The following is a 14,923-nucleotide window of genomic DNA, read 5'->3' on the forward strand; positions in this document are numbered from 1 at the left end:
CTGCCTGTTGGTATGCATACTTCCACCTTTTCATGTTCTCTGTATGTATAAATATCCCCTGTCTGTGTGTTCCATTCTATGCATCCGAAGAAGTGAGCTGTAGCTCACGAAAGCTCATGCTTAAATAAATGTGTTAGTCTTTAAGGTGCCACAAGTACTCCTGTTTTTTTTGCGGATACAGACTAACACGGCTGCTACTCTGAAACTTAGTATTTTCTGTGAATACACAGTGGTAGGAGCTGTGCATTGCAAAGAAACAAAGAAGACCTGTGGGGCTGAACTTCACTGACTGTTCCTTGCCAGGTGAAGTTTGGGCCAGGAGAACCTTGAGCAGTTTGCTGGTGAGGAAGACTGGCTGGTGCAGCAGGGAGCTGACATACAGTCTAATCACCAGCAAAACTCACTATTGCTGAGGCAGAGGGATAGTACAGTGTCTCACAGCTCTCGGTATTCCCAGCAGTATATTATACTCCTCCAGGCACTAGAGAATATAGAAATACACACACACACACTCTCGCTCTCTAAATATGGTAACCATGAAAGCTTTACCATGCGCTTCATACATATTTATCACAAATTTATCACATTTCTTCAAACACATCCAGTGCTATAATTCCAAACTTTTTTTTTTCCAATCCGCACATAGCAGATTCCCCTTTATTGTGTCCCTTATTAAACATCACATCTGCTTAGCAGGGACATTTGCCAGGTAACTTTCTCCAGACTGTACTATTTAATGACTCCTGGTTGTGAAAATTAAATAACATGTCTTGAAGTAGGATGCAAGTTTGTTCGTATTAGTTAATAGAACTAATTGGATTTGTGTTTGCTGGCATAATTTCTCATTATTAAGCCCTTTGTTCTCTTCATGCCACTCCTTTGCGCTAATGTGTCTGGTAAAGGAGTTAAAATAACCTTAACATAAATATTTAACTGTTTTAATGACTAAGAACAATTAATGAAATAAAATGTAAACGCTCCCAGGATAACGTAGTCTTGTGAGCCAATGCATAATGTGCTGCAGCAGTCAAAAATGCAAAGAAAATGTTAGGATTCAAAGAATGGGATAATTCTGAATATGTTATAATGCCATTATGTAAGTCAGTAGTATCCTCTCACCTAAAATATTGGGTTCAGTTCTGATCACACTCATCACAAAAAAGGATAGAATAAAATAAAGCAGGCTCAGAGCTGGGTTACAAAATGGTGAGAGGCAAGAAGAGAGACTGAAGCGATCGTTAACTGTTTACTTTACAGAGGAGATAACAGAAAAATGAGAGGAATACAAAATAATGGATGGCACAGGCGAGGTAAATCAGACACATCTATTTACCTTCTTTCATAACATAGGAACAGGGCAACATTCGATTAAAAAGAAAAGCAACAACTTCTAAAAGATGAAATTATTTTTTTGTTTGGTTTTGGATACACAACATGTTCCTGGCCTGTGTGAGTCACTTCTGTAGACATTATTGAGGCCAAGATCTCAGCTGGATTAAGAAAACAATCAGATTTTTAACTGGATAACTAAAACTATTCACAGGTGCATTAGACAGGACAAAACCATTTTTAGAAGGGATGTAACGGCTCCTGTTTTATGATATAAGGCAGCCGTTGTCATGGATTTATGAAAAAACTTCCCCTGTGGGCAGACTAGTTCATAATTGTGCACTCTGGAGTTTCTTTCACCTTTCTCTGAAGCATCCAGTTCTTGCCACTGTCAGAGATATGATACTGGACTAGATGAACCATGGATAACCACCACCCTAGTAATTCCTATATTCTCCTCCCACTCCCATCTTTGTGCCATCTATCATGTAGCTCTCTCTGCATGGAACACACTTGCAACCAGTTCCTTTCTTTTTCATCATTCAAATCACTCCCTCCATGGGGCATTCAAACAACACTAACTAACATCAGTCAGAGAACCAGGGAGTGTGACAGAAATGAGCGGGAAGGAAAATAAATTAAACAACAGATAATGTAGCAGCACTAGTCAGATGTACTCATAACAAACTCAGGTTACTACATAATCTATTATTGTAAATCTCATCCTTTTCTCTATTCCCCCTCCTTCCCACTTGTTGCTCTAAAGTATCATATCTAAAATTAGACTGTAAGCAACTTGAGACAGAGCATACATCTTTTATATATTCTACAAGGTGCCTTCTAACCCCGGGTGCTGTAGAATAATAAGATTTAGTTGTTGTTGCTATGTTGTCTTTATAAACTGAAGAGTACTGCAGCATAAAAAAATTATTTTTGACTCTTTAGGTGAGTAAGGTCCACTCAGTCTGGGCATGAGGTCACTGAAAAATAGTAGGATTTTGTTGTTTAAACAAACAAAACAAAACAAAACAAAACATTCTTGATCTACAACACACCCATTAACTTAGGAAGAATTTTATTTCCCAGAGCTGCTAGCACAAAGAGAAATATTTAGCTCTGTGTAAAGTTTCAGCTGGGGGAAAACCCCCAAATTACTATGCTCTGACTTGAAATCTCAGATTACTTGGGGGGAAAAAAAAATCAACCACGCACACAATTTCACATCTTTTTCTTACCTCTGTCATTTAAAATTACCTAATTTTTCAGTGAACTGGATAATTAATCTTAATGCAATTCTTTGATATTCTGTCTTTTCCTGTTCTCCATAAATTACTTCAAGCGTACATTGTGTGACTGCTTCAGTCAAGTTCTCCTTTAAATTAAACTGCTGCGGAACAAAACCACCTTCCAGCTCATCCTAGCTCAGTTAGAAGTTGCCCCACTACCCTCCACAGTGGTGCTGACCAGCATGGCTGGTCTCAAAGTGGGGTTAGGAGAGGAGGAAGCTGCATTTCCCCTCTGAAGTACGACCCCACTACTACTCCCCAAGGCAGCATGTGAGAGATAAACTCCCACTTTCCTTCCCAGCCTCACCATGATGCTCATTAATGTCTGGGGAACAGATTAGCTGCTTTTAACTGAACTAGGCTGAACTGGGAGCTGAATAGCAGCTGTCACAGGGGCGATTAATGAAAGAGGCATCTTGGAGGTAGAGAGATGTCTGGTCTAGTAGAGAGGGAGGAAGCACTGAAGGTAGGGGGAAGCAGCAGTTGGAACTGCCTACTGGATGGAATCAGAATTACTCAGATACGTGCTAAAGGCCTATACTGCTAATATCAAAAGCAGGTTATCCTTCAGTTCAAACGGTAGAGTCCTTGGCTTTTGGTGAAGGAGTATCTGAGTTCTTCCCTTCAGCTAACATGAAGTCCTTAATTTCCATGGTGTGATATCCTAGTAGATGGTCAAATGGTTGCCAAGCAGATTTATTACAAAACAAAAACTACACTTTACCATCCTTTTGTTCTGTGCGTGTACAGCTCTAAGCACAATGGAGTCCTGGTCTATGACTGGGTCTTCTACAGTAGTAGTAGTAATAATAATAATAATCATAGGAGAGATCAACATATCATCAAAATCAGCTACAAGAAAAGTGGTGCCTCCCCTCACTTCCAAAGCATCTCTGGTAAAAGGGTGGAAAGAGAAAAGACTCAAATGGCAAAACATTTCCGCCTCCTTTCTGCCCTCTCTCCCAAAAAGACTGTAATCACAGGTGCTGGGACTAGAGGTGCTGGGGTGCGACAGCACCTCCTGGCTTGAAGTGGTTTCCATTGTATCCAGGGTTTACAGTTTGGTTCAATGCCTCTCAGCACCCCACACTATACAAACTGTTCCAACACCACTGACTGTATTCCTTCTCCCCCTCCCTTCCTCCTCCCAGTAAGCAGTGTACTGAAGCACTACTGGGAAATCAAGAAGACTGAAAAAAACCCAATATGTGTCCCTCGTGGCTAAGGATTAGCAAAACATGTTGAAGTTCAGACAATAAAACAAGATTAAATATTAGAAAGCATTAAGATAGCAAGTGTAATGACAGGAAATGAAAAATTAATGTTCAATCACATAAAAGGGCAGAATAATTATAGCTCACTGGAAATCTTTGATGCTACATGGAAAGACTGACTGACTCAGCAAAGTGCCTCTCTTCTTTAAAAATTAATACAGATCTTTCCTTTCCAATTTATTGCATGAGAAAGATTTTCCAACTTAGTAAAACTTGTGGAAGTAACTTCTTCAGGGCCTTTCTGGTCATGGGTCCAGGACAGGCCCCTCACATAGAATGCATTCAAATACTCAGAAATCTTAGCACTTGGGTTCTAAAAGCAACAAAGCAAGTAGCTGGGAACTACCAGAATAATTACTAGTAGGCACAGTTCACAGTGGCACATGAAGCTTTGCCTTACAATGACTGTGTCACACTTAGCTCTATGTCAACCTTTGTTTAGTCTGTCCTTGGCAGCAGAGGTGACAACCTGGCCCAATGGTTACATCAGGTGATTACCTTTGATTCTTGCCTATGTTTCGCACTCCACTCCTCTCACCAACCACAGCAATCCATCCAGTCCATCTCTTCTTTTCCTCACTCATATGCACTGGGCTTTCCTTTTCCAGAACAGGCTTCTCCATTTATTCAGGGCAGTGGGCCTTCTGAGATCCCAAATGGACTCCAGAATCCCTTACTTTAACTGCAATGAGGCTTCTGAAAGGGTGCGTCTGTAGCCAAAGAAAGCATTGTAATGCACATCTGAGACCCATGGGCACCTGCCATATGTGACTGAGCAGAAATAGGCACAATCTTATTAGGGGACTGACCAACCAAACAGGCAGAAAGCGTGTCCTGTTCAGGAATGACGAAGATGATCCTAATGCCTTCCCAGGATATTTTATTTAACCTATCTCTAAACTGTGGCTGTACAAACAATCTGTAAAGATTTATACTTATTGGTTCCAAACAAAGGCACGACTTTGTTCCATAAAGAAAAATTTCTCACAGAACGTAAATATTCTTCTTGGTCAATTCATACGAAAAAATTACTGATGCTGAATTGCTGGACAAGTCTACTGGTACAGTGCTCAACATAGTTTCCTTCTTCCTTTGCTTAGTGGCAACATGAACTAAAAACCCTACCATTTCAGCTGACAAGAACAGTCCTTGATGGCGAAGTTTCATGTTATTTTTAGATTTGCTCGGACATGGTCCAACACGCTTAGTATGCAGACATCAATATCTGTCATACTCTGTATCTGAAAAAATTCTTTGTGGAGCATTTCTAAGAATTACCTCCCCTGCAACTCCCCTTTCCAGCTTCTTCTTTCAACACCCTCCACCCCCAACCAGAGCTGATGCTTCCAAACCGGTCGTGAGTTCACCTTGATTCACTAACTGGAAGTGAACCAGAACAGAAAAAGGAATATGTCTACAAGTGACAGACAGGTAGAACTGTCTAACCTAGCACATTAAAATAACTTATACGGATCTGTGTCATATGAGATTAGCTCTACAACGCTCTAAATTAGGCTCAGGTTGCAGACTGACTACAATTCAGTGTCCGGATTACTTGACATTTAAAAGAAATATTGCATCAAAAGATATCACTACAAGAAGGAGGAAATGTACAAACATGACAGAAGAAGAGCGGCTACAGATAAAAATAGCTGGTTATCTCTTTTTAACTAGCAGTACTTCCTAATGCTAATCAGAATGATTGTGTTCCCCTATAACTGAGGGGTCTGATGTTGTTCACTTTTGCTTTCTGAGATAATGAGGCAAGTGGGACCACAATGCTCTTTTACTGGACCAGAAGGCAAATGATTTTAGAAAATGTATCTATTTACCTGGTTTTGAAATCCTAGGTGGTCAAAGTACAAACCAACAAATACACTGTTAAGGATCTGACAGGCCATTTTATTGTTTCCCATTCTAGTTAATTTCCTCATAACTAGCACCTCACTGGAACAACTGGTACTTCAAGATGCCTTTATATTTTAACATGATGTACAAAAGAGACCTGTTACCTATGGCAAAGTTAAAATCATTGACATTATAGTGAAAGCTCAGATGCACTTTCGTCTCTTACAAATCTCCCAGCTGTTTAAATTTCTCAAAAATTACCTTTGTACTGAAATTTTGCATTTTCTTTCAGCTCATAAATAATTTTAAAAAAATATTTCCAGAAAATCACTTTGGCTTTATTGAGGTAACATGGAAAATGAGGATCTCTGCTGTTTAAAAGTGTTTTGGATGCTTATTAAAACAACAATAAAATAAATATTTCACACTTATTTAGGGCCTTTCTTTCTGATGGATTACAAAAGATGCTTCTATTCTTGCATATACAAGAACCACTTCACAAACAACTCAAATGCTGCCAATGCTGGATTTAACACTGCACGCAACACTACCTACCATTTAAAACAGCAAGGGAACTCTGTATCCAACTGAAATCACAAGGGAATTGAGAGTCCGAATGTAATAACCACCTTAAAATTTGGACAGGACACAGGGGTTAATACCTCTAGTCTTGTAAAAAGTGCCATGGAATTTTAATGACAACAACTGTCCAGGGACTATGATTTTACTCAGAAGATGAATCAATTGAAAAGAATCATCTAACTGAACAACAGCGCTCTGCTTCAAAAATGCCTCTTTGTGGAAATATTAAACCACACCCACATACCCTATTTACTTAGTACTTTTAAAGAACCTCCATATGGGGCATTTCCCTTAACAGTGAATACACTACATTATAAGTACTTTCCAAACATTCCAAGGAGCCCCCAGTCTACAGACAAACAACGAGACAAAAGTTAGGTGAAAGGAAACAGCTACAGTCAATTTATATACAAGTCAATTTAATTCACTATAAGGAGCAAGGTAGAAATGGGTCTTTTAGAAGGATTAATATGTGGACAACCAATGCAAAATATCCATAGAGAACTTTGAATAGGCATGAGTTAATATTTAACTCTATAGTTAAAGGGGTTGCCTCAGACTATGAGGTTTAGGAACCTCCAGAACTTACACAGTCACCTTGCATCTACCCCAGAATTTATCTGCAGAAAAGGGCATTGGTAATAAATGCCAAAAGAATTAACGATATTCACTTTAGAAAGGATTTTTTCTTACTCGGTTTGTTTGGGAACGAAGAAATGACTGACTTTCTGAAATCATGATCCTTCCGATATTTTATGATAATGCAAGGGATGGCAAGGGGAGAGAAGTCTGACAGTAATGCTGGTGAAATGTAGTGGATTGACAGCTCTAGAACCTGAAGTTCTACATATACAGAAGTCATGATACATAGGCGGTGGTAGTACAGGCTTCCCTCACATAGCCCCACCAATGCACCTCAAACCTGACCTAGAGGAGCTCCCCCTAACAATTCAACAGAGGAGTTGGTCTTAACAGCCCATTCAATTCTAATATATAACAGCCTGCACTATGCTAGGTAAAGCAACTGGCAGAGATATACCACAAGCACAGGCCTCTTTATTAAAAACATGCTCAAGATACCACAGGAATGCAGTACCAGAAATCAGAAACCCTGCTAATCCATTCCATAAACTAGATTATAGATTATTTTCTATGCTAGTCCTGATATCATCTGGCATCAGAATAAGGAAACATGCTACCATTACATCATAAAGGTATCAGAGAGTCAATCCACAGCCCTGAGAATGTATATGAAGAAAACAGAAGTTGTCTGGAGGCAGCCTAATTCATTTTTCATATTCTCTCAAAAGTCAAACACCAACTTCCTTTATTACAGCTAGCTTTTTGGCCTACAGGAGCCATCCATAAAGATGTTATGATACACGGTACTAGTAGATATTCCATTTAATTAATAACAGGTTTAGTTTGACTCTAGCATTGCCGTTTAAAGTTAGAATATTGCTGTTTTGCTTGCCTCTACTGCTATTCAATCTCTTTTATTTTATTTTATTTGTAGGCATATAGTATCACTCATGGCTATAATGCCCCGTTTTCCTTTCTGAGGTTTGTTTTACCATTAAAAATAGTGTGGCATGCATATGAACTAGCTGAAGCAGACTCAGACTGAAGAAGGGCAAAAATAATACCTATCTTTAAAAAGGGGAACAAAGAGGACAAGAGGGATTATAGACCAGTCAGCCTAATTTTGATACAGGAACAAATTATTAAACAATCCATTTGTAAACACCTAGAGTATAGCAGAGCTATAAGAAATAGACAGCAAGAATTTGTCAAGAACATATCATGCAAAAACAACCTCATTTCTTCCTTTGACAAGTTTACTGACTTAGTGGATAAGGAGGAAGCAGTAGATGTGATATATCTTCATTTTAGAAAGGCTCTTGACACAGTCCCACAGGACATTCTCATATGTAAACTAGGGAAATGTCATCTAGATGAAATTACTACAAGGTGAGGGTACAACTGGTTGAAAACAAAATGTACTCAAAGCATAGTTATCAATAGTTCATTGTCAAACTGGGAGGGCATACTTAGGTAGGGTTGTGCAGGGGTCTGCCCTGGGTCCGGTATCATTCAATATTTTCATTGATAATTTGGATAGATGAGAGTATGCTTATAAAATCTACAGATGCACCAAACTGGGAGGGGTTTCAAGCATTTTGGAGGTCAGGATTACAATTAAAAACAACCTTGACAAACTGGAGAATTGGTCTGAATCCAGCAAGATGAAATTCAATAAAGACGTGCAAAGTACTACACTTAGGAAGGAAAAATCAGATGCACAACTACAAAATGGGGAATAACTAGCTAGGCAGTAGTACTGCTGAAAAGGATCTAGGGCAGGGGTCTCAAACTCAAATGACCCCGAGGGCCGCATGAGGAATAGTGCATTGGCCAGAGGGCCGCATCACTGACACGCCCCCTTGCTGCCCCTGGCCCCACCCCCAATCCACCCCTTCCATGAGGCCCCGCCCCTGCCCTGTCTCTTCTCCACCTCCTCCCCTAAGCGCGCGGCTCCCCGCTCCTCCCTCCTGGAAAGTGCTAAGCGCCACCAACAGCTGTTTGGCGGCTTGGCGGCGGGGAAGCGCCTGGAAGGTAGGCAGAAAAAAAATGAAAGAGTAATATAGTAGTATAGTATTAAAATATAGTATGCTATTAAAAGTTAATTTATTAACTTTTTTATTAACTTCTTTAACTGTAATGTGAAACGTCAGTGCTAATTTTGACAGTCATTTCATTTTTGGCCACTTAGCTGGCAGCGTTTTGCATCAACCAGAGCATCAATATTAGGTTTGATATCCTGAGACGAAACCAATCTCAGTGTTGCTTGCAAATGTTCATCAGTGAGCCTTGACCTTAACACAGATTTGTTAATCTTCATGGAAGAGAAAAAACTGTTCACACACATATATATGTACTTCCAAACATTGCCATTATCCTTGCAGAAGAAGCAGAGAATAACATGGGAAATCTTTCTTGTGAAAGAAACCTGTAGAATTCTGGAATTCAACATCTGTATACTTCTGCTTCAAAATCGTGTCACACTGAAGCTCCACTAACTCCATCTGCATTTCCTCTGCAACATTGTCAATTTCAACAGCCAATGGTGTGGAAAAAAGTTGAAAATGTGGTTCAAGTGCCTTGAAATCTTTAAACCGAACATCAAACTGTTTGTGTAAGTTAGAAATGATCTCTGCATATTCTTTCAAGGATTTGGGTTTCAACTTTTCCTAAGGAATTCAGAGTTGAGAAATGGACCAAATTGCCAGCAGTCAGCTGTTTCCCCCATAAAGTAAAGCTTGACTTTGAATGACTTAATACTGTCATACATCTGTGTTATCACCTGTTTTCTACCCTGAAGTTTCAAGTTCAGTGCATTCAGGTGATCAGTTACATCTGTTAGAAAAGCAAGGTTGCAGATAAAAGTGGAATCAGCAAGCTGTGGAACCTCCTTGTTTTTCATTTTCATGAAGGAATCATCTCCTCTTTAAGTGCAAAAAAAACGCTTCATAAAACATTTCCACGACTCAGCCATCTAACTTGAGTGTGATACAGAAGTTCCCCATATTCACTGTCCATACTTGCTAGAAAAGAAGTGAACTGTCTGTGATTCAGCCCTCGTGCACGTATAAAATTAACAGTTTTAACAACTACATCCATAACTTCTTTCATTTGTAGACTTTTACTACACAGGGCTTCTTGGTGCAAAATACAATGTATACTGGTGAAGCTAATTCCTGGTATATTGAGGCTGTTCAGTTTGGTCTTCAATAATCCAACCACACCAATGTTTTCAGAGCACATTGATGGCGCACCGTCCGTAGCCAAAGATACGAGTTTGTTCCATGGCAGCGCAGCTTTTTCAATGCACTCTTTCCAATCCTTGAAATATGTCACGTCCCGTTGTGGTACCCTTCAGTGGCATTAAGTCTAGCAATTCTTCCGTTATATTCAAATTGCAGTCCACACCTCTAATGAACACTGCACACTGTGCGGTATCTGATACATCTGTACTCTCATCAAGAGCAATTGAAAATACTTCAAAGTCTTTTGCCATTTGAATCAATTGTTTTTGCACATTATCAGCTAAATCCGTTATCCTGCAGGCAACGGTATTTGCAGACAAGCTTATGCCTTCAAAAACTTTCTTCCTATCAGGACATAAAATTTCACTGGCCTTCATAAGACATTTCTTTTTATGAATAAGCTTCTGTAAAAGGTCGCGATGATTTAGCTATCATTTCGCTTATCACAAAACTTGCTCTTACTGAATCTTCGCTAGACTTGTTAATCCTTGAAAATAAATTTCTTTGCTTGGCAAATGCTGCTTTAAGTTGCAGAACTTCTTCCTCTCGGATTTTTCCGGTGAATGCATCATATTTTTCACGGTGCATCGTGTCATAGTGCCGACGCACGTTATACTCCTTGGGAACAGCAATCGTTTTTTGCTGACAAATAAGGCATTGAATTTTATCTTTTACCTCTGTGAAAAAAATATAAATTCTCCCATTTGTCTTGGAAAACTCTCTTTCTTCCATGAGTGTTCTTTTTTTTGACGAAGTCATTTCAAGCAGTTTTAATAAATATATACACTCAGTAATGCACCTCACTCAAAGGACAAAACACGCACTTAGATTTACTGCCTAAGGCTCTGGGAGGGAGTTTGGGTGGGGGAGGGGGTCTGGAGTACAGGCCCTCGGGCTGGAGTTTGGGTGGGGGAGGGGGTCTGGAGTGCAGGCTCTGTGCTCGGTGCAGGCTCCAGGCTGCGGCAGGGGGGGGTGGGGGTGCAGGCTTTGGGACGGAGTTTGGGATAGGAGGGGGTGCAGGGGTGAGGGCTGTGGGGCTGAGGGTGAGGGGTTTGAGGCATTGGAGAGGCTTGGGGCATTGGAGAGTCTCAGGACTAGGGCAGAAGGGCAGGGGAAGGGCAGCCTGCCCTGGCCCTAGTGCAGGGGGGCGCTAGGACCCTGCGGCAGCAGGTGATGCCAGAAGCCGGCATAGCGGAGGAGGAGTGGAGTCAGCGTGAGCTCCCGGGCAGGCTCCCCGGCGGTGAGGGGGCAGCAAGAGGGGGCCGGGAGACACTGGGGGGAGGCGCGTGGGGGCGGCAGGTGGGACCAGGGGAGAGACCCGGCCCCAAACATTGGGGAGCAGCGCGCGGGGAGCTTAGGCACAGAAAATAACTCGGGGAGGAGGGCGGGGGTGAGGGGAGTTTGGCGGCGACAGGAAGTAACTGGGGGAGCTCCGCGGGCCGCAGGGAAGAGCTCCGAGGGCCGCATGCGGCCCGCGGGCCGCATGTTTGAGACCCCTGATCTAGGGGTTATAGTGGATCACAAATTGAACATGAGTTAATAATGTGATGCAGTTAAAAAAAAGGCTAATATAATTCTGGGGCGTATTTACAGGACTGTTGTACGTAAGACACAGGAGGTAACTGTCCTGCTATACTTGGCATTGGTGAGGTCTCAGTTGGAGAATTATGTCCAGTTCTGGGAGCCACATTTTAGGAAAGATGTGGATGAATTAGAGAGAGTACAGAGGGCAGCAAAAAAAATGATAAAAGGTTTAGCAAACCTGACCTATGAGGAAAAGTTTAAAAAAATTGGGCATGTTTAATCTGGAGAAAGAAAGACGGGGGGGGGGGGGGAAGGGGGGTGTTGACAACCGCAGGGCTGCCCGGGGGGATGGCAAGTGAGGCATTTTGTCCCAGGCCCCGGGCCCCACAGGGGCCCCCACAAGAGTTTTCAGGGGTCCCCATGAGAGTTTTCAGTGGGTCTTCGGCAGCAGGTCCCTCAGTGCCGCCGAACACACCCAGATCGAGTGAAGGACCCGCCGCCGAAGACCCAGAGCTGCTTCTTCTTCGGCGGCGGTGGCTCCTTCTGTTCCAGGTCTTCGGTGGCAGGGGCTCTTTCAACTCCAGGTCTTCGGCAGTGGGTCCTTCACTTGCTCTGGGACCCGCCGCCGAAGTGCCCAAAGACCCGAAGCGGAAGGACTCCCGCTGCTGAAGACCCCAGGCCCCCCCTGAATCCTCTGGGCGGCCCTGGACAACAGTGTTCAAATACGTTAAGGGCTGTTATAAAGAGGAAGGAGATCAGTTGTTCTCCATGTCCACTGAAGGTAGGACAAGGAGTAATGAACTTAATCTGCAGCAAATGAAATTTAGGTTAGATATTAGGGAAAACTTTCTAACAATAAGGATAATTAAACTCTGGAATCGGCTTCCAAGGGAGGTTATGGAATCCCCATTGATGGAGCTTTTTAAGAACAGGGATGTCAGGGATAGTTTAGGTTTACTTGGTCCGGCCTTAGAGCAGGAGGCGGGTGTGATGACCTCTAGAGTTCCCTTCCAGCCTTACATTTCTATGATTCTATGAGTGGCATTCAATACATGGGAGTCAGTTGGATGTTGCCAACAACAATCACATTGAAACAGAGAATACTATTGCAAACAAGCCTATGTCCTGACTTCCTCCATAGAATAGAAAATGTGGGTATAAAAGTTGTTTTTCACACGAGTCACTGAGTGACTTTGTAACATAGTTTTATAGTATATCATCAAGTTAATTCTCCATCAGCTTAAGAAGAAATATCCTGATATATTACCACTTAGGGTTGGTGGAAAACTAACTGGATTATAAATATCAATATCTGTTTAAAAGCACAGTTCTCCATCAAAGGCTAAAGGCCTAAAAGTTTTATTTCTATAACTCACATATTTCCTTCTGTAAAACTTCTCCCTTCTGCATATACTCACTCTTCCCTGTAAATTGGTCTCAAAGCAAGTTACATTCCCCACCCTATATACGCTAATTTGTAACCCTTTCATACATAAATTTCATGGTTTACCCCAAACCTTTCCCAAAATCTCAGGAAAACCAGCAAGAAAAGGAGAGAGAGAGAGAGAGAAAGAGAGAGAGAGACTAGATATATAGATCTTAATGTTAAAATGTTATAAAGGGAAGCACTACACTATACACATTGTTTTTAGAAGGGGAAATATCTTGCCCTTCCTACTCATCTTCCTTCAAGGCTCTGTAATGTTTAAGGCTGGAAGGTACAAGATGATTCAAAGCAATATCCCATCTGTTATCCCTGTTCTAAACTTGTATGCAGAGTGTGTCTGAAATGTCCAAATAAAGAGCTGTATCTCTTGATCTAGATCTAGACTGTAATTACCATAAAAATAGAGTTCATACCTACACTTGTTTGCTACAAACAGATGGCTGCTTGCTTTTTTGTCCCATTACACTGCAGCTCCGTCCCAGTAGATCCTCTTTGTGGAGAGTGACAGCCTGTGAGGTCAGTTTTCTGACAAGGTCATCTGCCTTCAGAGTATGAAGAGAACGGCACAGAAAGTGGGTTGGGTTATATTTAGAGTTTGGTCCAAGTCAGTGCCATGGTTCCCTACCGTCTCTCCCTTGCAGCACTGTCTCGTGTCTCTGGGTATAACTCTCTGCTGCTGCTACTCAGCCTACAGAATACAAACAGAAAAATCATTCTGAATTACTGTTGTGACTAGGTTTCTCAACTTGCTAAAACAAGTGAATTGGGAGCTCAGAGGAGGAATCATCAATTTCCTTCATTCTGTATCTTTAAATAGACAATTTTCTTTATGAAAGTGGATTTGCCCCTTTGGAGTGAATGAGAGGAAGGAAATTGTCCAGAATACAGCAGAGGAAGATTTCCTGCACTAAGGTAAGTTTGTTCTACCTTGATAATATCATCATCATTGAGAAATTGAGTCATTTGTTTAATGCACCAGATATGATTCTTCTGTTAGACCTGTACTCTATTTACCCTTAACATGAATGTTTTTTGGGTTAATGACCTGAATATGGGTCTGGAGAAATTCTCAGCTATTTCACTGATGATGTATAAAATATCAATTCACATTATTAATATGGGAAGTAAACAAGAAAATAATTAAGAATACACCAGCATATGCAATACAGTATCTATATCTGATTAAATCAGTTTTATGAACATCACAGTAAATATTACAGATTTAGTATTAGAAAGTACACTCCAAGAAAAGAAACTGTTACATTCTGAAAGTAAGCAAAAAGCGTGTGTATGTGAGAATATATGTGAATGTATGCATGTGTGTGTAGTTAGTGATTATATTATCTTTATGTGCATTAAGTATATGCAGGTTCCGAAAATATGCTTTCCATTGACAGTAAGCATGTAAAATAGGGTTCACTGCAAGCAGCAAGGATCATTTTAAACAAAGGTCACTCAAAAAGGTGCTCAGCTCTGTCACATTTCCAAAGAAGTTGCACAACTTCAGGGCAGCTATAGGCAGGATACAGGGGTCATATGATAGAGGTGTTTTCTTTACAACAGAATGCTTCAGACTGGTAGCACATTGTTTACTTATAAAACTTAAAAGCAAAAGTAGTTTAATTGTTTTCCTTATCTACTTTAATCTGTTATGATGTTTACAAGAAAAACATGGACAGAATACAACATGCCATACGTAGTAAAGGTTAGGAAGAAATCTATCCAACTAGAGGGGTGACACGTTTATTACTTAAACGTTACGGAATCGTACAATACTAATTTCCTTTCCACAGGAATGTGATGAAC

General features: G+C 41.0%; 1 protein-coding gene across 6 annotated transcripts in view; it reads right to left on the bottom strand.

Annotated features, from left to right (window-relative positions):
* CMSS1 (cms1 ribosomal small subunit homolog) overlaps positions 1-14,923 on the bottom strand; it is a 403,104-nt gene that overhangs the window by 55,222 nt on the left and 332,959 nt on the right. The window contains exon 1 of one of the 6 annotated variants that reach the window (XM_045001744.1): positions 13,535-13,666. The exons of the other annotated variants lie outside the window; for them this stretch is intronic. The gene's annotated coding sequence lies outside the window, so the exon portion shown is untranslated. Of the gene's footprint in view, positions 1-13,534; positions 13,667-14,923 lie in introns of those variants that run through there. 6 annotated transcript variants of the gene reach the window in all.

The sequence above is a fragment of the Mauremys mutica genome, chromosome 1, assembly GCF_020497125.1.
Source record: "Mauremys mutica isolate MM-2020 ecotype Southern chromosome 1, ASM2049712v1, whole genome shotgun sequence".
Classification (NCBI taxonomy): domain Eukaryota; kingdom Metazoa; phylum Chordata; order Testudines; family Geoemydidae; genus Mauremys; species Mauremys mutica.